At 45.8% G+C, this 23,729-nt stretch overlaps 1 protein-coding gene across 3 annotated transcripts in view; it reads right to left on the bottom strand.

The window, feature by feature from the left end:
- The window catches only part of SNAPC1 (small nuclear RNA activating complex polypeptide 1), a 41,811-nt gene extending 30,479 nt beyond the window's left edge, over window positions 1-11,332 (bottom strand). For 2 of the 3 annotated variants that reach the window (XM_082242627.1, XM_082242629.1), the window contains exon 1: window positions 11,289-11,332. The gene's annotated coding sequence lies outside the window, so the exon portion shown is untranslated. The remainder of the gene's footprint in view (window positions 1-11,288) is intronic. The other variant, XM_082242628.1, reaches the window with a different exon arrangement.
- Window positions 11,333-23,729: the final 12,397 nt, after the last annotated feature.

Below are 23,729 nucleotides of genomic sequence, written 5' to 3'. Positions count from 1 at the left end.
AAACCTTGTGGACAGCCTTTCCAGAAGAGTTGAAGCAGTTATAGCTGCAAAGGGGGGACAAACTCAATATAGAACCCTATGGACTAAGACTGGGATGTCATTAAAGTTCATGTGCGTGTAAAATCAAGGCATCACTATACTTTTGGTAATATAGTGTATATATTGAACATTCACATCAGTCCCTGCCCTCAAGGAGCTTACAATCTAAGGTCCCTAACTCACATTCATACATACAAATACTAAGGCCAAATTAGACAGGAGCCAATTAACCTATCAGCATATCTTTGGAGTGTGGGAGGAAACCAGGGTACCCGGAGGAAACCCACACAGGGAGAACATGCAAACTCCAGGCATGTAGTGTCAAGGTTGGGATTTACACCAGTGACCCGTGTTGCCAGGTGGAAGTGGTGCCCACTGTGCTGCCCATTAAGAGGCGTCTCCTGCAGGCAGAATAAGACATTAACACTTTGCCTCCTGGCAACTCAGAAGCTTTCTGCCGTTACAGACACAGAGGATCTCTGTGAGTCCTATTTCAACAATGTTCACATGCTTATTAAAGCTGAACTTCACTCAAAATGGAAAGATCCGCTTGTTTTCCTCCTCCTCTCATCCTCTTTAACAATTGGCACTTTTTGGGGGGTATCTGTAGCTGCTGATTTTTACTTTTTTGGGGTGAGACTGGAGCTCCTCTTTAACAAATGTGTCAGAAGGTCTGTTTGTTTTTTTTTAACAGCATCAGTTATAATAGCTGCTTAATTTACATAGCAATTTCCGGCTGTAATTTTGACAGTTTTGACTGTAATTTTGACAGCCAGAAAAAGCGGTACAGGTAACGGCAGTGGGGGGGGGGGGGGGGGGGGACTGAACATGCTATCCACACCCTGTGCATTTAGATGAAGTTTTTTGAAAGTGCAGCATGCTCAGTGTTCACAACTGGTAAAGACTGATGTACAAGCAATCTAGCTCAGCTTGAACTCGGATTATGGGTGACATAGAGCCACAGCCCTTTTATTTGTCAGCAGCAAGAGGAAACCTGAAGGTGCAGTCTGGTATTACAGACTGGAGTTTTTACCAGCCTAAAGTGTCGTACACACTATAAGAAAATTCATCCGATTTTCTTCGTTGCTTCACAGCAAATCGGAACCGATGTACAAAAATTCTCATAGTTACATAGTTAGTGAGGTTGAAAATAAGACATCAGTCCATCCAGTTCAACCTATGATGTGTGTGTGTGTTTGCTGTTAACCGTACATTGTATACCCCTGTATGTTGTGGTCTTTAAGGTGCCCATCTAATAGTTTTTTGAAACTATCGATGCTCCCTGCTGATACGACTGCTTGTGGAAGAGAATTCCACATCCTTACTGCTCTGACAGTAAAGAACCTCTTACATATTTTAAGGTTAAACCGTTTTTCCTCTAGTTATAGTGAGTGGCCACGTGTCTATGCTAGGGTCGCCAGTACAGTATTTGTACATTTTATAACATATCCCCCCTTAATCGTCTCTTCTCCAGAGAGAATAGGTTCAGTGCTTGTAGTCTTTCCTCATAGCTGATGCCCTCCATTCCCCTAATTATTTTTGCTGACTCTTTCCAATTCCAGCACATCCTTCCTGAGGACCGGTGCCCAGAACTGGACAGCATACTCCAGATGTGGCCGGACCAGAGTCTTGTAGAGTGGGAGAATAATCTCTTTATTTCTGGAGTGAATCCCCTTTTTTATACATCCCAGTATTCTGTTGGCTTTGCATTGCATGCCACTGACAAGCCTGTTGTCTACCAGTACCCCCAGGTCCTTTTCCATCCTAGACTCACCCAGAGGTTTCCCCCATAGTGAGTAGCTTGCTTTCGTGTTTCTGATGCCCAAGTGCATTACTGTACCCTTTTCAACATTAAACCTCATCTGCCATGTAGTTGCCCAACCCATTATTTTGTTCAGGTCCGCTTGTAAGGTTTCCACATCCTGCATAGAAGATATTGGCATGCTTAGTTTAGTATCATCCGCAAATACTGAGATTGTACTCGATATCCCCTCCTTTAGGTCGTTTATGAATAAATTAAACAGGATTGGTCCCAGGACAGAACCTTGGGGGACCCCACTTTCCACACCCGCCCAATCCGAGTACTCCCCATTTATCACCACCCTCTTGACTCTCCCCTGGAGCCAGTTCTCTATCCAGGTACTCACCTTATGGTCCATACCTACCTTCCTTAGTTTGTACAGTAAGCGTTTGTGGGGAACGGTGTCAAATGCCTTTGCAAAGTCCAGATACACCACATCCACAGGCTTTCCTTTATCTAGGTGGCAGCTCACTTCATCGTAGAAGTTTAATAGATTGGTCTGTCAAGAACGATTTTTCATAAATCCATGCTGATTACTACTTATAATACCGTTTTCATTACTAAAGTCTTGTATGTGGTCCCTTAACATCCCCTCCAAAATCTTGCAGACTACTGATGTTAGGCTGACTGGTCTATAGTTACCCGGGATATATCTCCGCCCTTTTTTAAATATTGGTACCACGTTGGCTTTTTTCCAATCAGCTGGCACCATACCCCTCTATAGACTATCCTTAAAGCGGAGTTCCACCCTGGATTTTTTTTTTAATACCCCCGGGACAGTCAGGGCTAGTGCATTCCACAATGGCTAGCCTCTGATCTGTCCCGGGTTGCACTTACCTGCTAGGACAAATACTTACCTTGCAAACGTCTTGTCCAGCGCTGCCATCTCAGATGTGGGCAGCTTGAAGCCAGCGAGATCCTCTTCAGCGTCTTCTTCCGCCTTCTTTGGTCCCACGATGCTCTGCACCGGCCCCGACGTCACTTCCGGGTCGCGCGCGTCATCCCTCTACAGCTTCTGGGCATGCCCAGAAGCTGTTTAGAAGGGGATGACGCGCGCGACCCGGAACTGACGTCGGGGCCGGTGCAGGCGCAATGATTCCTGGGAGCTATGACGTTCAGCTCCCAGGAATCATTGCAGAGCCAGGAAGTGACGACGGGCCGCGGCCGAGGAAGGAGGAAGAAGGAAGTAAGGTAAGTATTTTTTCTTCGCTACGAGGTAAGTAAAAAAAAAAAAAAATATGCGATTATCCATTTCTTTTTCAGGTGACCCGGAGCGAGAAGATGGAGGTAAGTATAAAAATAGGGTGGAACTCCACTTTAACCACTTAAGCCCCGGAAGATTTTACCCCCTTCCTGACGAGACCCTATTTTGCGATTCGGCATTGTGTGACTTTAACCACTTAAGCCCCGGAAAATTTTACCCCCTTCCTGACCAGGGGGTATTTTGCAATTCGGCACTGCGTGACTTTAATGGACCATTGCGCGGTCGTGCGACGCTGTACCTAAACGAATTTGACGTCCTTTTTTTCCCACAAACAGCTTTCTTTTGGTGGTATTTGATCACCTGTGCGATTTTTTGATCATGCGCTATAAACAAAAAAAGAGCGACAATTTTGCAAAAATAACAATATTTTTCACATTTTTTTATATGAAATTCCCCCCAAAAAAATGTAAAAATCAAAATTTTTTAATATTTTCGGCCAATTTGTTTTATGCTACCTATGTTTGGTAAAAAAAAAAAAAAAAAAATCGCAAAAAGCGCATTTTGATTGGTTTGCGCAAAAGTTATCGCGTTTACTAACAAAGGGAAAGATTTCTGTAATTTTTGTTGTTTTTTTTTAACGCGTAATGGCGGCGATCTGCGATTTTTTTTGCGGTACTGCGACATTGCGGCGGACAGATCGGACCCTTGACTGACATTTTTGGGGTTACCAGTGACATTTCTACAGTAATCAGTGCTATACATATGCACTGTTACTGTAAAAATACACTGGCAGTAAAGGGGTTAACTTTATTTGAGAGGGAGGGGCTGTGTGTGTCCCTAGGGGCGTAATTCTAACTGTGATTGGCTGTGGCTTGAGGTGTAGGAACAATGATCAACGGTCCTACATAGTAGAACCGTGTGATCATCGTTTCTACACCGGGGAGAATGACAGGCGGCTTGTTTACATTAGCCGCCTGCCTTTCTCCCTCTCCCCCGACGATCGCCGAGTGACCGGCGGACATCGGGTCCGCCGGTCACACGCGCGAGGGGGGTCCGTGACCGAGCGGGAGCGCGCCTCCGGCTGCGCGCGTTCGCTCCCCAGAGCCTCACAGGCTAGCGACGTAGACCTACGTCACTCTGCCTGTGAGGGGCTGACTGCCGCAGTAAATATACTGTGAGCAGTCGGCAAGTGGTTAACGGACAATTGCGCAGTCGTGCGACGCTGTACCCAAATTAAATTGACGTCCTTTTTTTTCCCACAAACAGAGCTTTCTTTTGGTGGTATTTGATCACCTATGCGATTTTTACTTTTTGCGCTATAAACAAAAAAAGAGTGACAATTTTGAAAAAATAACATTTTTAACATTTTTTTTATATGAAATTCCCGCAAAAAAATGTAAAAATCAAAATGTTTTAACATTTTTGGCCAATTTGTTTTTGTTTGGTAAAAAAGAAAAAAAAAATCGCAATAAGCGTATTTTGATTGGTTTGCGCAAAACTTATTGCGTTTACTAAGTAAGGGAAAGATTTGTTATTTTTGGTGTTTTTTTCTTTAACGAGTAATGGCGGCGATCTGCGATTTTTTTTGCGGGACTGCGACATTGCGGCGGACAGATCGGACCCTTGACTGACATTTTTGACACTTTTGGGGGTACCAGTGACATTACTACAGTAATCAGTGCTATACATATGCACTGTTACTGTAAAAATTACACTGGCAGGGAAGGGGTTAACTTTATTGGAGAGGCAGGGGTTAAATGTTTCCCTAGGGGCGTGTTTCTAACTGTAAAGGGGCGAGGCTTTTCGTGTAACCACAGAGATATACGATCCTACATAGCAGGACCGTATGATCTCTGCAGTTACACAAGGGAGAATGACAGGCGGCTTTGTTTACATTAGCCGCCTGCCTTTCTCCCTCTGCACTGGACGATCGCGAGTGACCGGCGGACATCGGGTCCACCGGTCACACGAGCGGACTTGCTAGGGAACGAGCGCGGCACGCGCTCGCCCCCTAGAGGCTCACAGGCTAGTGACGTAGCCCTGCGTCACTTTGCCTCTACGGGGCTGACTGCCGCCGTAAATAGTCGTGCGGCAGTCGGCAAGTGGTTAAAGATCAAGAATAATGGTCTGGCAATCACCTGGCTGAGCTCTTTAAGAACTCTCGGGTGCAAGCCATCTGGTTCCTGTGATTTATTTATGTTAAGTTTCTCTAGTTTAGTTCTAAGTCTAGCTTTTGTTAGCCATGGCGGTACTTCCTGAGGTGTATTATTTAGTTTAGCATTACAAGCTGGGTTAGTGTAGCCCCCCGATTCTTTTACTCTCTTCCGCTTTATGTCTCTGGTGTTCTATTTTAGCCGTCTTGATTTCGCCTTTACATTTCTAATTGCACTCTTTGTAATGCTTGAATGCTGCCAATGACCCCTCAGTCTTGTATTTTTTTAAGGCAATTTCTTTAGTATTAATATGTCTTTTTATGTTGGGGTTTAGCCACCCAGGGTTTAGTTTTGCTCTTTTAAATGTATTTCCCTTTGGAATGCACTGGCCAATCCCTTTGTTTAATATGCTCTTGAAGCACTCCCATTTTTCCTCCGTGTTCTTTGTTCCCAGGGTTCTATCCCATTTGATATCGTTTAGCAAAGAGCGCAGTTTAGGGAGGTTGGCTCTTTTGAAATTCAGTGTCCTTATATTACCCTTGTGTTTCCTATTACTATGATTAATACTGAAACTAATTGACCTATTGTCACTGTTTCCTAAGTTGCCCCATATTTCTATATCTGTAATAAGGTCTGTATTGTTGGTAATCAGTAGGTCTAGTACCGCATTGTTCCTTGTCGGTGAGTTTACCATTTGACCCATGAAATTGTCCTGCAAAACATTTAGGAACTGCCGAGCCTTGGATGAATGTGCGGTTCCTTCTGCCCAGTCTATATCTGGATAATTAAAGTCCCGCATTAGAATGACATTTCCCATCCATGCTGCCAATCCAATCTGTGAACGGAGTTCCGCCTCCCCCTCCTTACTCTGGTTGGGGGGGTCTATAGCATACACCCAATATTACCTTCCCCACAGTGCCTTCTCTTTGAAGTTCTACCCATAGGGATTCTACCTCATCCATAGCTCCATTATTAATATCATCCCTCATATTTACCTGTATACTGTTCTTAATATACAGACAAACCCCTCCCCCTTTACCTTCTCGATCTCTGCGATAAAGAGAATACCCCTGAATGGTTGCCAGCCAATCATGAGAGCTGTCGAACCAAGTCTCTGTAATCCCCACAAAATCAAAGTCCTCCTCATACATCAGCAGCTCCAACTCTCCCATCTTGTTGGCCAGGCTTCTAGCATTGGTATACAAACCTCCTAATTTTGACCGGATGCATTCTATATCCTTGTTTGATGTTGTTTTTAGGCTGCTCTTGCGATTTTTCCCCATACCCGCCTTGGATTTAGGAACTCTGAACACCCTACCGCTAATGTCCCCATTTGTGCCCGCTGAACCCTGCTGGCAAATTCTACATCTGTACCCCCCCCCCCCCCCATCACCTAGTTTAAAAGCCTCTCTAACTTGTTGGCCATCCTCTCACCCAGTACAGTTGCACCCTCCCTCTTTAGGTGCAATCCGTCCCTACCAAAGAGCAAGTCGGCCAAGTTCTCCAGGAACCCAAAACCCTCCTTACTACACCAGCTCCTCAGCAACTTGTTAACTTCCCTAATCTCCCGCTGCCTCTCTGGTGTGGCTCGAGGTACAGGTAGTATTTCTGAGAATACGACAAGAGGCTTTGTCGTACGACAAAGGCTTTTTGTTTGTGGTTTGTTTCTGATCATGCGCACTCTTTCTTTTCTGATTTTTCTTGTACAAAAACAGTACACATTAAAACGAAAATCATTTGTTTTTTTCTGTACGAGAAAAATTTTGGAGTTTGTCCCTTTGAGAATTTTGGGACGAAAATTCAGAATCGGCTGTGGAAAGTTGTGTACACACAATACGAAAATCGTACGAAATATCTTTGAACGAAAATATTTGCCCAATTTTCTTATAGTGTGTACTAGCCTTAAGTTAGGCCCAGGATCGGATCTGGCAGCTCCTGTTGTGGACCAGATGGTCTCCAGCCATCTCTATGCTCCTAGGAGGTTGGAATAGATGGTTCTGGTAGATATACACACTGTCTTTTTTTTTTTCTCCTCATGCTTTCCAGGGTAGAGGAGAGATTTGGTAACCGGTGCCTAACTGAAAGCTTCCAATCTCTGCTTGTGATGAGTTTTCAGTGCATGTGACAGCCAATTACGTGCTCTTAACCACTTGCCGACCGGTCACGTTGACCGTACTGCGGCAAAGTGGTTCGTTATCGTCCAGCGACGTAGTACTACGTCGCTGGACTCCTCCCCCTGTAGGAGGCGCGCTCCCGCTGTTTTCAGTCACAGCGGGAGTCGGGCCAGGGGAGGAGCGGCGGCGATCGCCGCTGCTCTTCCCCGATCGTCGGGGAATCTAGTTTGGAGATCCGCCCGCTTGTGTAAACAGAGCGGGCGGATCTCCTAAGTGACAGGGAGTGACAGATTGCAGGGTTCAGCATAGCTGAACATCCGATCTGTCCTTGTGTCACTTAGTCACCCCCCCCCCCCACACGTTAGTTAGCACCAGGCATATATTAACCCCTCCCTCTCCAATAAAATTAACCCCTTCCCTGCTAGTGTCATTTTTACAGTAACAGTGGATATTTATAGCACTGATTACTGTATTAATGTCACTGGTACCCCAAAAAGTGTCAAAAATGTCAGTCAAGGGTCCGATCTGTCCGCCGCAATGTCGCAGTCCCACAAAAAAAAAAAAAAAAAAAAACGAAGATCGCCGCCATTACTCGTTAAAAAAAAAAAAACACCAAAAATGACAGAAATCTTTCCCTTAGTTAGTATACGCAATAACTTTTGCGCAAACCAATCAATATAAGCTTATTGTGATTTTTTTAGCAAACATAGGTAGCAGAAAACAAATTGGCCAAAAATTTGATTTTTACATTTTTTTGGGGGGAATTTCATATAAACAAATGTTAAAAATATTGTTATTTTTTCAAAATAAACGCTCTTTTTTTGTTTATAGCGCAAAAAGTAAACATCGCACAGGTGATCAAACACCACCAAAAGAAAGCTCTGTTTCTGGGAAAAAAGGAAGTAAATTTCGTTTGGGTACGGCACCCAACCGCGTAATTGTCAGTTAAAGTCGCACAGCGCCGAATCGCAAAAAGTGGCCTGGACGTAAGACAGCAAAATCCTCCGGTGGTAAAGTGGTTAAGCCCACCTCCTGGCATCATAAACCTCTTACCGGCATGAAAAGGTTAAGACCTTGTGCATGTAAAATACGATGCCTTTTCCTAATGGCTGGGGAGGCACAGATGTGAATGGTACAAACTAAGGTTATTCACTGTAACATGTTTTTTTTTTTTTTTTTTATACCACCCTCCATTAGAGCGCCTTTCTTTTTGGGCTTCAGCCGCCTATCCCTATCTGGCCTGCAGACTGTAAACCTTATCGGCTGCCATCTTTGGGAAATTTTCATCAAATAAATCTCAGAGTGGTTATGTGACTCAGACCTGACGGGTATTTCTTGGAACAGTTGCTTTTAGCTATATGCAAACACAAATCTGACTACAAACACGGATAACGTAAGTGTTTCCCTTATCCTCTGACAATGTATTGTGAATATTTCGTATTATGTATACTAATTATATATATTTTGCATCATCCTGCTGTAGAGCTTGTTTTGCAGCAACCATACCCCTGAAGAAGAAGCGTACCTCAAGCTTCGAAAACGCATTGGGTATTTTTCTGATGCTGCACAAAACGTTGTACTTCTCTGTGTTATAGTACTGTATGATTCATGGTTTGCATTTTTTTAGTCTTTATATGGTTTTTTACTATATTTGTCAATAAAATGCTATAATTTTTACATTTTTATGGATATAAAAGACCCCAGACCCTTAGGGGATATGTTTTTTCTGTACTGGTGTAAATGCCCAGTCTTCTGTTTATGGGCGGGTGTTTACCCCACGCATGCGCCATATTTTCCTGAATTGGGAAGTTCTGCTTTGCAGGAAATACTTTGCACACAGGTGGGGGCAGGGGGCACAGAAGTCTTAGTATGTAGATGAGTAGAGGGCTGTATTGACATTCACGTCTATGGCAGGCTGTACCCCCGGCATACACCTCTATGGCTGGCTGTACCCCCCCAAACACGTCTATGGCAGGCTGTACCCCCGGCATACACCTCTATGGCTGGCTGTACCCCCCAAAACACGTCTATGGCAGGCTGTACCCCCGGCATACACCTCTATGGCTGGCTGTACCCCCACATACACCTCTACGGCTGGCTGTACCCCCGCATACACCTCTACGGCTGGCTGTACCCCCGCATACACCTCTACGGCTGGCTGTACCCCCGGCATACACCTCTACGGCTGGCTGTACCCCCGGCATACACCTCTACGGCTGGCTGTACCCCGCATACACCTCTACGGCTGGCTGTACCCCCGCATACACCTCTACGGCTGGCTGTACCCCCGCATACACCTCTATGGCTGGCTGTACCCCCGGCATACACCTCTACGGCTGGCTGTACCCCCGCATACACCTCTACGGCTGGCTGTACCCCCGGCATACACCTCTACGGCTGGCTGTACCCCCGGCATACACCTCTACGGCTGGCTGTACCCCCGGCATACACCTCTACGGCTGGCTGTACCCCCGGCATACACCTCTACGGCTGGCTGTACCCCCGGCATACACCTCTACGGCTGGCTGTACCCCCGGCATACACCTCTACGGCTGGCTGTACCCCCGCATACACCTCTACGGCTGGCTGTACCCCCGCATACACCTCTACGGCTGGCTGTACCCCCGCATACACCTCTACGGCTGGCTGTACCCCCGCATACACCTCTACGGCTGGCTGTACCCCCGGCATACACCTCTACGGCTGGCTGTACCCCCGGCATACACCTCTACGGCTGGCTGTACCCCCGGCATACACCTCTACGGCTGGCTGTACCCCCGCATACACCTCTACGGCTGGCTGTACCCCCGGCATACACCTCTACGGCTGGCTGTACCCCCGGCATACACCTCTACGGCTGGCTGTACCCCCGGCATACACCTCTACGGCTGGCTGTACCCCGGCATACACCTCTACGGCTGGCTGTACCCCCGGCATACACCTCTACGGCTGGCTGTACCCCCGGCATACACCTCTACGGCTGGCTGTACCCCCGCATACACCTCTACGGCTGGCTGTACCCCCGCATACACCTCTACGGCTGGCTGTACCCCCGGCATACACCTCTACGGCTGGCTGTACCCCCGGCATACACCTCTACGGCTGGCTGTACCCCGCATACACCTCTACGGCTGGCTGTACCCCCGCATACACCTCTACGGCTGGCTGTACCCCCGCATACACCTCTACGGCTGGCTGTACCCCCGGCATACACCTCTACGGCTGGCTGTACCCCCGCATACACCTCTACGGCTGGCTGTACCCCCGCATACACCTCTACGGCTGGCTGTACCCCCGGCATACACCTCTACGGCTGGCTGTACCCCCGGCATACACCTCTACGGCTGGCTGTACCCCCGCATACACCTCTACGGCTGGCTGTACCCCCGCATACACCTCTACGGCTGGCTGTACCCCCGGCATACACCTCTATGGCTGGCTGTACCCCGCATACACCTCTATGGCTGGCTGTACCCCCGGCATACACCTCTATAGCTGGCTGTACCCCCGCATACACCTCTACGGCTGGCTGTACCCCCGCATACACCTCTACGGCTGGCTGTACCCCCGGCATACATCTCTAAGGCTGGCTGTACCTCCACATACACCTCTATGGCTGGCTGTACCACCGCATACACCTCTATGGCTGCCTGTACCCCCCCCCCCCCCCATACACCTACTGCACCCCCAGCACAGGAACACCACACTTCTTATAAATGTAAGCCGTCTGTATGAATGAAGCCTCCATCTATACAGGCTGCTCCTGTGTAGCAGAGTGACCCCATTTCCTGAGGAGGTGACTACAAAAACTCTGAATAGAATTTGTAGCTAAGTTGTCACCCACAGCGCTCTCAGTACAGTGAATGGGCCCCCTGTCTCACACACACAACACAGTCTCACTTTCTGCCCACTATGTGCCCGCTATACACCCCACTCCCGCCCCATCCTCTCATCCCACACTGCGCCACCATACTTACACATACGGCGCTACGTGCTCCGACCCGCGACGTCAGCACGCTCTCAGGTGTTCCACACGCACGCTCAAAAAAAAAAAAAACAACTTCCGTGCTCGCTCCCGCGGGAACGCCGCTTTCATCTGTATTCTGCAAGCTACAGTATAGAGTTGCCGAGCTGCGCCCCCTCGCGGCCAGCTGCAGCTTTGCTCTATGTTGTGCTGGCTGACGTTTGAAATGGAAAGTGTGCTGCAGGGAGGGAGATGTCCTCCTATCAGTGAGATGAGCTCACAGTTCTGCAGTCCAGAAGAATGGTCAGGCACTTTGCTACTAAAAGTGTTCTAAATAATCAGTGGCTGGGTTCAGGTAGATCTGTGAGCTCCCTGCACACAGCACTGGGATGGGATCTAAGTTAGTGCTGCCATTAAAGGGTTACTAAACCCACAACAGTAAAATCAGTCTGTATAGGCAGTAAAGCATGCCTGCCTTGTGTAAAAAGGCTGTTTGATCCTGTATGCAGTTCCAGGACATGGTCATCCAGCGCCCAGGGCAAAAATAGTAATCTTCACCCTTAGGGTTAGGGTCAGAGCACACCCATCCCTGCAATAAATTATTGTGCCCAGGGCAGTTGTTCCTCCCGCCCACCCCTTGTCCTGGCCCTACCTGTGTGCACAGATCCTCCCTTTCTTGCATTGTCCCCACAACATGTACAAATAAGACAGATTCTATGGAGTCAGGCTGCACATGCTCAGTTTGATGTGTATTTCTAGAGAGTTTTTTTTTTTTTTTGGGGGGGGGGGGGTGCATGTTATCAGCACAGGGCCAATCAGCACTGTCCAGATAGGGGGTCCTGCATCCTGATAGGACAGCTCAGTCCTGCAATATGAAAACTCCACCTACAAGCTTTAACCAGACACTGATAGAAGTCACAATACTGCTCTAACTGCTGATGATAAAAAGTATTTAGCAGTTTATATTTACTAAAATGATTGCATTTCCATGTTCTGTGTGCTGTGGGAGACCAGATATAGCTAATGCAGGGTCCAGGGTTTAGTAACACTTTAAAGCTGAGTTCCACTCAAAAGTGGAACTTCCGCTTATCTGTCTCCTCACATTTGGCACCTTTCAGTGGGGAGGGGGGAGCGGGTACCTGTTTTTCACAAGTACTCTGTCCCCACTTCCATCGGACCTCGCCGCGGTGAGATACGTCAGAGGTTTGGCCCCCTTCTCCTCCCTCTGCTTCCAGGCGTTTTTACCAAGTGCAGCTCTCTTCTCACATGCGCAGTAGGGACCTGGATGTGAATCTGCAAGGCTTCACTACTGGGTTCCCTTACTGGCAATGGCGGCGGCAGTACCCGACAATGAAGGGAGATAACACCGCTCAGGCTAGTCAAAGCCCACGATTCAAGGTGGGTGCTGAACCTCGGCTCGCCACCAGGAGAAGCATAAAAGAAGAAAATAATCACACACCACCACGGAATCCAATGAAGAAAAGTTCCTTTATTCACATAAGTGGTACAAGGTACAGAGCAGGGTAGGACAGTAGACGCGTTTCACATGACTGCTACCTGCTTTTCACTACCAGCACACGACAGCTGATGGAAACATGGGGGGGGGGGGGGACTCTGCTTTAAGTGCATCTGCGCATTTTGTGGTGCGTTTTTCACATGACTTCTTAGGGCAAACTATTCACTTGAACAAAAACAGGAACAGAGGGGCGCCAGACTAAGCGCAGCATTAAAATCAATGGTTTCATAAAAATGACAAATGGCAACTCACAAAATAGATGAGAAATACAGGCACAAGTGTTTATTCATCAGTCTTGGAGCTTCTCCAAACTGTCCTAATGGCGTGGCAGCCTCGAGAACCAGCTGTGTTGCTGGATGGGAGCAGCTGTAACCAGCGTGAAATGTAAGATGGGGGCCGAGGCAGACGTGATGTCACATGGAAGGCGTGCTGACGTAAGATGGGCGGTAACATGTTTCGAAGCAACTGCTTCTTCTTCAGACCTCTTAATGCTGCACTTAGTCTGGCGCCCTTCTATTTCTCTTTTCACTCACAGAGTTCATTGCTTCGCTCCAAGGGTGCTGCCATCAAGGGCTTCCTGAAAACCTATTTTATGGACTCTGCTCATGGACTGACACGTTATACTGTGAGGTTTTAATGATCATGTGTTTGCTATAAAACAAGGATGTTGCTGTCAGGCACTGCCTGACCATCAGTGTTGGGCATGTAACTTAAAAAAAAGTAATTCGTTATAGTTACTGCTCACAAAAAGTAACTGAGTTAGTAACTGGAATATGCAGTTCAGTTTTGGGCACCAGTTGTTAAAAAGGATATCGGGGAACTGGAGAAAGTGCAGAGAAGGTCAACCAAACTGATAAGAGGCATGGAGGGGCTCAGCTATGGGAAAAGATTAGAGGAACTGAATTTATTCTCTCTTAGAAGAGGAGATTAAGGGGGGATATGATCAACATGTATAAATACATAAGGGGTCCATATAGTGAACTTGGTGTCGAGTTATTCACTTTAAGGTCAACACAGAGGACAAGGGGGCACTCTTTACGTCTAGAGGAAAACAGATTTTGTCTCCAAATACAGAAAGGTTTCTTCACCGTAAGAGCTGTGAAAATGTGGAATAGACTCCCTCCAGAGGTGGTTCTGGCTAGCTCAAAAAAGGTCTGGATTCTTTCCTGGGTGTACTTAATATACAGTAAGTGGGTACTAATTTTTTTTAGGTAAAGTTGATCCAGGGAATATCCGATTGCCTCTCAGGGGATCAGGAAGGATTTTTTTTTCCCTGCTGTAGCAAATTGGATCATGCTTTGCTGGGTTTTTCGCCTTCCTCTGGATCAACAACGGGTATAGGATTGTGGATATGGGATTGTATGGTTGTGTTTTCCTTACTGGTTTTTTTTTTTTTTTTTTTCTTTTTGTTGGTTGAACTAGATGGACTTGTGTCTTTTTGCAACCTAACTATGCAACTATGAATTACATCAGTAAAAAATTAACTAATTACCAGGGAAAGTAACTATTGCGTTACTTTAAAAAAAATAATCAAATATGTCAAATAACTTGGATGCCCCCAATATTAACTATATGAAATGAATGAAATGAACACTAAATAGAAGCAATTATTATTATAAAACATTATACAGTAATCTACACTATTTTAATGTTGCTGTGGGACAATGAGACTGTGTAGTATGTTGGCAGTGGGTACCTCAGTGGTATTTGTGGAGTGGTACCGGGTCAGCTGCGTGGTGGTGGTACACTGGTGGTAGTGGCACTGGTACCTGATTGGCATGGTATTTGATGCTGCTGACAGTGCTGAGGTCTGAATGGTACCGGCTGGCTGAGTGGTGGTGGTACACTGGTACTGGCAGTGGTACCTGACCTGAGTGGTATTTTTTTTACTCGAGTGGTACCTGCTGGTGGTGGGGGTACTGGCAATGGTACCTGACCTGAGTCCTTACTGCGGTATCTTATTTTTTTTTTGTACCTGCTGGTGGTGGTGGCTGTGACTGTCTGACTCCTGTCCCTCCTGAGCAGAGTGGTATTGCTCGCAGTGGCTGCTGCGTGGACGGTGGTGGTATCGGACCGCCAGTACCTGCTGGCTGACTGCAGAGCAGAAGCGCTGTACTTAACTCCAGACCACGACTGCTCAGGCCTCAGAGAGGAGTCAGTACCGTGAGGAGCGGACAGCAGCAGGGTGACGTCAGCAAATGATCACTCACAATCATAGAGGAGTTACTATACTACCCTCTAGTGGCGTAGATGCACTCACTGTCAATTTGTCACTGTGGTCAATTGTAATTGTAGTAATGCCGCATGAGTAACGGGAACGGCGTTACCGCAGGGGGGGGAAGTAATCAATTTGATTCCTAGTTACTGACAAAAGTAACGGCGTTAGTAATGCAGTTTACTTTTAACGGCATTATTCCCATCAATGCTGACCATCCAGCACTCCAGGGACTTTTTATTGGACTGATCCATTATACTATGAGGTTTTATTTGATATGTCCTCTACAGCAGGGGTCTCCAAACTCTGGCCCTCCAGTTGTTCAGGAACTACAAATCCCATCATGCCTAGTCATGTCTGTGAATGTCAGAGTTTTACAATGCCTCATGGGATGTGTATTTCTGCAACAGCTGGAGGGCCGTAGTTTGGAGATCCCTGCTCTACAGTAATACACTCCCCAAGCACTACTATACAATCCTTTCCCTCATCTATTCACTTGATCGGACTGTCCTATGTGCGACAAACATGCCAAGAGAAGCTCCCACACTGTTTTAGGCAGGGATCTTTGCACGGGTTGTGGCACATCTGTTTCTTAGCTGCAATTGGGGTGTCATTAACAAATAATGGTACAGCAAGAGCAGTGCCGGTGTTGTAAAATTTTCTCGGACCCGTGAAAAAATCGGAACTCGTCACTTCCGGTGATGGGAGTCTCAAGTGCGCATGCGCACAAGACATTATCTTGGTTTGGTAAACTTATAACACATAGCGGGCAGCTGAATAGAGGAGGCGGGGCTGAGGTGGGACGGAAGACACCGCCGCGTCATCTGCAGAGCTGAATAGAGGAGGCGGGACGGAGGTGCGGCCGTGTAATATATGCAGGACTTTAGCGACTCCTTGTTTTATTATCTTTAGTAATTATCGTATTATTTATCCTTCGGATTTCATTACATTTACTTTAATTGCTAGAGATAATAAAACATAAGGAGTTGCTAAAGTCCTACATTTATTACACGGCCACGCCTCCGTCCCGCCTCCTCCACTAGCTCTGCATATGTGTCCTCCGTCCTCCGTCGCACCTCAGCCCCGCCTCCTCTCAATCAGCTGTCCGCTCTCTGTTATAATTTTGCCAAACCTCGAAAAATGTCTTCTGCGCATGCGCACGGACGACTCCCACCCGCTGTTTTGTGACGCTCTATCGCCGGAAGTGACGAGGTCCGATTTTTTCACGGGTCCGACAAAATTTTACAACACCGGGATAAGGTCATACGGTGCCCAGGGCGAAGATGGCAAACTGCACCCCCCCCCCCCCCCCCCCCACCAGAACACTCCAATCAGCGATCTCCGCCATTGGCTAAAGAGAGCTGACTAGGAGTCAGTCGGCTGCTGGTTTTCCAGCATGCTCGTCTGACAGACCTATCAGATTCTGCAACCGGAAGTGACGCTCGGCCAAAAACAACGTACTGCGTATGCGCTCCAACATGGCTGCTATGCATTCCAATAGGTTTCCTAATGTGACAGAACACGAAGCAGCGGCGAACATCTTCTTACACCCACGCAAGTCTTGAATTGTACATTTGTTCTAGCAGTAAACTCTCCTTATATACTGAATCACAGTATTACATTTCTATTATTGTAATATAGTAAATATAGTGAGAAGCCTGCAGGTAGAAGGTGGCGACGGCCATCTTGGTACACCCCGCACTGCTCAGCAGCAATTTGATTATATAGTGAAATAGACTATTTCACTCAGTCGCAGTCTATTTCAGTATATAAAGGAGAGTTTACTGCTAAAATAAATGTAAAATTCAGGACTTGCGTGGGTGTAAGAAGAGGTCCACAGCTGCTTCATGTTCTGTCACATTAAGTAAGCTATTGGAACGCATAGCGGCCATGTTGGAATGCATTGTGCATATGCAGTAAGTTGTTCTCATCCGAACATCACTTCTGGTTGCAGAATCCGATAGGTTAGCGGTATTCTGATAGAACAGGGGCATACGCCAGCAACAGGCAGCAACGTACACCTGTAGCTGCCACCCTGTTGCAGTATATGTACTGTGACGGGTTGGCAAGTGGTTAATTGCCAATGGTATCTGTATTATGCAGCATGAGGGGGTTAATGTATTGCCACTGATCACTGATGCATTAGTGACCAACCAGTGGCAGTTAATTAACCCCTTTGTGCTGCATTAGTGGCACCAGTGTAATTGTTAATTAACACTGGTTGCACTAATGCAGCACAAAGGGGTTAATTAACTGCCACTGGTCGGTCACTAATGCATCAGTGATCAGTGGCAATACATTAACCCCCTCATGCTGCATAATAAAAATACCATTGGTAATTAACCTCGCCTCAGCCCCCGCTCAAAGAGTTAATTATGGCAATCTGCTTACTTGTGGGATTAACATGCTTGGTTCCTCCGGCACGCCGACTCCTCCATGTCACAGCTTAGGCCTCTCAGTGATGTCACTACGTGACTATGTATGAACTAACACACGGGGCGGGCGAGCGGCCGCTAATAGCTGTAACGAAGTGAGCCCTTCACTTCCCTGTCAGCAGAGATACCCGCCTGACAGGGAAGTGAAGGGCTCACTTTGTTACAGCTATTAGCGGCCGCTTGCCCGCCCCGTGTGTTAGTTCATACGCACTTCACCTGTGCTGTGCCCCCCTTCCTCCACTATATTGTGCCGCGACAAGGTCATCTAGAGCCCAGGGCGTACATACCAAATCCCCCCCCCCCCCCCGATGTATGAGCATCATGTGTCAGCAAAATTCCCTCCACAAAAACACTGAGCAATAATCTGCATGCATACCCCTAAGCATAGTACAAATCAACCCCCCTGCTGAAATCCCCCCTCTCAGCACAGATCTTTGCCCCCCAGCCCAAAAAAAAAAAAAAAACATCCTAGCACAAATCCTCTACCCGGAAAATTTACCCTCCTAGTACACATCTTCTCCCCCTACTTCAAATCCCCCCTCCTAGCACAAATCTTTTTACCACCCCATCCCACCTCCCAACATAAATCCCACTTGATCACCTTAGTGCACCCCCCCCTCCCAATTTCCTTTTCTAGAACAATATTTATCCCCCCCTGACCCACCAACTTCCCCCTCCCATAACAAATCCCTTCCCCCCAATCTTCAATTGTGGTGCCTCGACCTCACATGATTCCACAGTGCCCCCCCCCCCCCTGTACTGGCCCTGAACAAGAGTGACACGTTTTTCGCACATTCCGGAAACGTGTACTGATCTCTGCACACATTCCCTGAACGCTCAGATGTCAGTGGAGCCAAGCCTAGGTTCACACCTGTGCACCCTGCATTCTGCAGGTAGGACATCCCCTTCATTTCAATGGGCATCCCTACCTGCAGAAACACAGGTAAAGAAATCCCCGAAGGGAAGAAAATGTGCCTGTGCTTTCAAGTTGCTGTGCAGCTTTATCTTTAGAAGGAGACTACTAATTTAGCCGCCATCTCGGCTGTGCTGCCACTCTCAACAGATCAGGGAAACCCAGCTAGGTTCTAAAAACAAAAAGAATATACACCATCCTAGCGCATTACCTTACGCAATTAAAAAGAAATTCTGTAAATCATACTCCCAAACGAGATGAAATATGGAGCGTGATAAAAATATATAGGCCCACCAAATGGCCACTCAGCAAGATTAACCGGTTAAAAACAGTTGTGGATGAAAACTTCCAAATGAAGCTGGCGCGTTTAGAGGGTGACCCCCTCTTCTTTTGAGCTCTGCTATAAAACATATCCAGTAAAAAATTGAATTTCTTCATCAGGTCTGCTACACATTTTTTATTTTTTCAAAATTGTGGCACTTTTTTTGTTTAAAAAATAAAAAATCACAGAGGTGATCAAATATCACCAAAAGAAAGCTCTATTTGTGGGGGGGGGGAAAAAACATCAATTGTGTTTGGGTCCCGCCCAATTGTCAGTTAAAGTCACGCAAAAAATGGCCTGGTTATTAAGGGGGTAAAACCTTTCAGTCCAGAACTGGTTAACAATAAATGGTAAACCCAAGTGTGACACATTTTTCACGTGTCAAGAGTTCATGATGTATTAATGACCATTACCTACATTAATGGGTGTCTTTAAGGCCTCATTTACACTTGTTTTGACTTTAACACACATTAAATGCCTACTGCTTGAACATGCTTTTTTGATGCTACTGCGATGCTTCGATGATGCTTTTTTGAAGTTTTAATGAAGCTGGGTAGATGGTGTGTGTGTGTGTGTGTGTGTGTGTGTGTGTGTGTGTGTGTGTGTGTGTGTGTGTGTGTGTGTGTGTCATTCCTGCAATTTCTCCAAAACAAAGCAAAGCTAAATTAAAGCCTCTCAAACGCTGCAGGTGCTTTTAGTGAGCTTTGTCAGACTTCTATGGAGGCTTTGAAGACCCACTAAAGCTACACAGGGTATCATTTTTGAAGCAAAGCAAAAGCAAGGTGTAAAAAGGACTATAAGCTGATCATTTTCATTAGCGACAGGGGCTGACTGGCGTTCAAAGAGCTTTAAAAAAAAAAAAAAAAAGTGTGTCTGAAGCCATATTTTGAAGCAAGTGTAAACAAGCCCTACTGTGCATCAGCCTGGAATTGAGCTTTAGGCCCCTTTCACACGGGTGTACTCTGCTGATCCCCACTGAGCAGCCAGATGACAAGTCTGTGTCTGCTCCACTAAGGCAGAGAAGACATTGACACAGCCCACTGTTCTCTATGTGGCTGTTGGATGGAAAACGGACTACCTGTCCAATTCCATCCAACTGTCATCGATCCGATCTGCCAGACAGATAGGGAATGGACCCTCATTCATCTGGACTGTTAGAGAATAGGTAGTCCAATCAGGTCCACCTGAAAAATGGACAGATGGACCCAATCGATCCGCTCGTGTGAAAGGGGCCTAAAAATAGGTAGATATAAACATACTTTGTTAGAAGTCATCAACAGAAATATTAAAGCGGAGTTCCATCCAAAAGTGGAAGTTCCGCTTTAAGGACTTCTGACCCCCTGACATGCCATATTGGACATGTCTTTTTTTTTCTTGGGGGGGGGGGTAGGTAACTAGTTTTGACAGGTACCCCCTCCCACTCGGGGCGCCTAGGAAGTTCTCCTCCCAATCTTCTGGGACACGTGACAGGTCCCAGAAGACTGCCTAGCCATTCAGGACACCCACACAAGTGATCCCCGGCGCTAAGGGGGGTAAGTACCGAGGCTTTGGGCGGCCGCATTGCTGAATTGTGGGACAGGTGAGTGTGTGTTTATTAAAAGTCAGCAGCTACACTTTTTGTAGCTGCTGACTCAAACAACACAGAATTAGCTGGAACTCCGCTTTAAGGCAGCAGCTCAACTCTGGGTATGCAAAACAAAACAGGCTTATCTCTACTTTCATGCACGTGTGATTCCCAATTAACTTAAGGTGATTGTAAACCTTTACATATACCCAGTGAAGTGACTGGCCTCAGGTAATACACAGAGATTAAACAAATCCACCTACATAAGTTGTACCAGTTTATCTGCAGTCTTCTCTCCTCTACATCTCTTCAAAGTGCAGTATTTTTACAGCCTAAGCACTCATAAAGCAGGGGGTGGAGAGCTGAAATTACACTCGGAAAAGCTCAGTGAGAGCAGATTGGAGAGAAAGGACAGGGACAGCCCCCTCCCCCCTCAGACAGCACCAAGGAACAGAACGGAGGTTGTCAATTACAGGCTGTGTGCTGGAGCTCTCTACCCTGTCACCTTATCCCTTGGTGTCAGGAAAATGTGTCAGAAGTGACTTATGCTAATAGAAAAAGGAGGCAGCAAACAGAAATGACACTTAGTGCTCTGGATTGAGACAGGTACACACTATAGAGAGATATGCTTTGTTCATATTTCATGTCTGATGTTTACAACCACTTTAAATTGCAGTCAACTGACATAGATGTAAAATCAAACATGTGTCTGTCTAGACTTCGATGTTCAGGACATAAAGACAAATAGATGGCATATGTGGCCTGGTCCACGTATAATGTTTATTGATGTAATAAAACAATACAGTTAGTGTTAGATCCAACCACAAACAGCAAAACAGGATAAATGGAAAATAAATTGCACAGTCGGCAACATACAATCACACAGATGGTGAAAGTTTCAACTATGACAACTTCTAAATAAAAAAAAAAAAAAGTTCTAAAAAGAAGCCTTAGTAATTGAACTTTACATTAAAAATACACTTGGAGGATGTTAACAGCCAAGAAAGTGCTTCAAATCAAATACCAAGCAAATTTGATGTAGTATGCAGTCCTGCTCACAATCCATGTCGATTTATTTTTTTTGTCAGTCTGAATTTTAAAGACCACAAGATGGAAGCAGAACATATATATTCCACAAGCTTACAAAATGACCATGGATCGTTGTAACTACAAGCAGACTTGATCATGAGCTATGATGTGCTCCATTTTCTCTTCTCTTTTCTTGATTTAATTCAAATTTCGGGATGTTTGATTGGGTATAAAATATCCCGATATATCCTTTGTTTTTATATACACTGTTTAGCTCAAGCTCATCTGCTGTGAAATGCTACTCATTAATCTGAATGCACAGCAATAATCTACAATATTTGACTTGTCTGAGGAATACAGCATCCATTGAAGGTACCCAAGGTCATTTACTCCATACATAGACCATTTCATATAGCTTAGGCCCCTGTGCATGTGATTCCCGTATTTTCATGAAGATGGAAGGCACAGGCACACCATTCATCCCTTCTGCAAGTCTACATTCTGGCAATCATTCATTGCGCATAGTGCCCTAAATATTAGTACCCCTCGGGGCACCATTCAACCTGAACAGCTTTACCCTCTCAAGAGTTTTACAGGCTACTGAAGGCAGAGAGCGGAAGGCGGAGCTGGACAGTGCGCCTATGCCTTCCATCCCAGCCTGTCTGCAGGAGGCCTTATGGCCAGCTTTCATTCATGAATAGAGATGTTTAAAGAGGATCTTTAGGAAGATGTTATATACATTCAACTTATTAAAATGGGTCTGCTGCATTGATTTCTCCTAGTCATTGGCTCCGGCAAAGGGAATGCTTTCGCATCTTTTTTTCCCTTTAATGTTCACATATAAAAAGGCCATGTACATCAAATTTTTAAAATTTTTGTTTTTAGGTAGGGGAGAAAAAAATAATTTTATATTAAATATATATATTTTTTTTAATTATTATTTTTATTTTTTTCTTTAATTACCTTTTTTTTTTTTCTTTATAGGTCCGAGATCTTAGGCAGTCTCGATGTAAGGAGGTGGTAGCTTTAAATACCTGCCAAACTAAATAGGCAACTATACCTCCCTTAAAAACAGTTAATCTAAGCACTTGAGATCTCAGACACAATCTCATTTCATCTCATCATTTTACAACCCCTTGCTTTTCTACGCAGTTTAAAGTAGATCTAAAGGCACGCCCTACCCCCCCCCCCCCCCATTTTGGATTGTGAAAGGGACGGTTAAAACCTGTCAGTTTTCTTTGCCAACTGGGTTCCCGTTCGCTTACTTTCTGTCCCATAGACACAACAGGAAGAAAGAGGAAATCTCTCCAAAGTGAGGTAGTCACTTGTAGTCACCAAGTTCATAAGAACTAACGTCCTAACCTCCTTAAAGGGGACACAGACAGCAATAGAAACTTGATGTGTTCTAATTCCTCTTCACTATTCAAACCTGAAAAAAAAAAGTGTTGCCTAATCTTATAATTTAATGTGCTAAAAGTGGAGCCCAAGGAACCTTAAACAAAGAAGTAGCCAGGGAGAAGGTGTCGGCACTGTTGGAGGGAGCTGGCAGGAGTCGCATTGCTGGAGAAAAGTCTAAAGCCCGTACACACGAGTCGAAATTCGGCAGGGAATTTTAGTCCGACGACCGATCTGCCGATTTTTGGCTCGTTAGTATGATGCTTCCGACAACCGACTCTGACTTTTCGGCCGAAAAAAATTCTGGTGTGCAGGCTATAAAATTTTTGTCCTCCGTCAAAACACGGCCGATTTTGGTGCAGTCAGTACAGATTTCGACAGGGAAAAATCTTATGAGCAAGTCTGGGCATGCTCAGAGAAGAAAGAACACAAAGAAAGCAATCCAACACATGACATCACTTCTAAAGTAGAATTCTGTCATGCGGGAAAATTCGTGTGCAGTCTAGAGCACATTCCAAACAACAAAACACCACTCTGGACAAAAGACGGACGACCGGTCGGCGGAAATTCGTTGCGTGTGTACGAGGCTTTAGTTTCATGTTAACTTACTTGTAAAGAACCTCTTAAAGAGCGTGTGCAGAGAAGCTTCTGGGACCCTCAACAAAGGTGGAGGAGACCGACGTAAAAGCTCACTGATCCCTCCATTTTCATAAACCAAACTGAGCGTACTGGTTTATACCCCTCATGAAACCAACTGAATCCCCCATTTTATTTATAAATCTGCTGCAGTTGTCATGCTGCATTAACATCACTAGCTCACAACATATTTAACAATGATATACATCAGGCCTTAAAGTGATTTGAGACAATATGAACTAAAAAGAATCCAAAACACAAAAAAGTATTCTTTAATATACTAAATTTAAAAAAAAATGCATAATATATTGCATGAAGAACTGCTGGTATTTCTTGTCTTCTTAAGAAAATATATAATTGTGCGACTGTGACTACAATGCACCACTGGAAAGCATTGTTTCCTGTGCATAAGGATAGAGAAGAAAAAAA

This window comes from Pelophylax lessonae (genome assembly GCF_965119305.1).
Source record: "Pelophylax lessonae genome assembly, chromosome: 13".
NCBI classification, from domain to species: Eukaryota; Metazoa; Chordata; class Amphibia; order Anura; family Ranidae; genus Pelophylax; species Pelophylax lessonae.
This window is presented reverse-complemented; position numbering and strand designations above follow the sequence as displayed.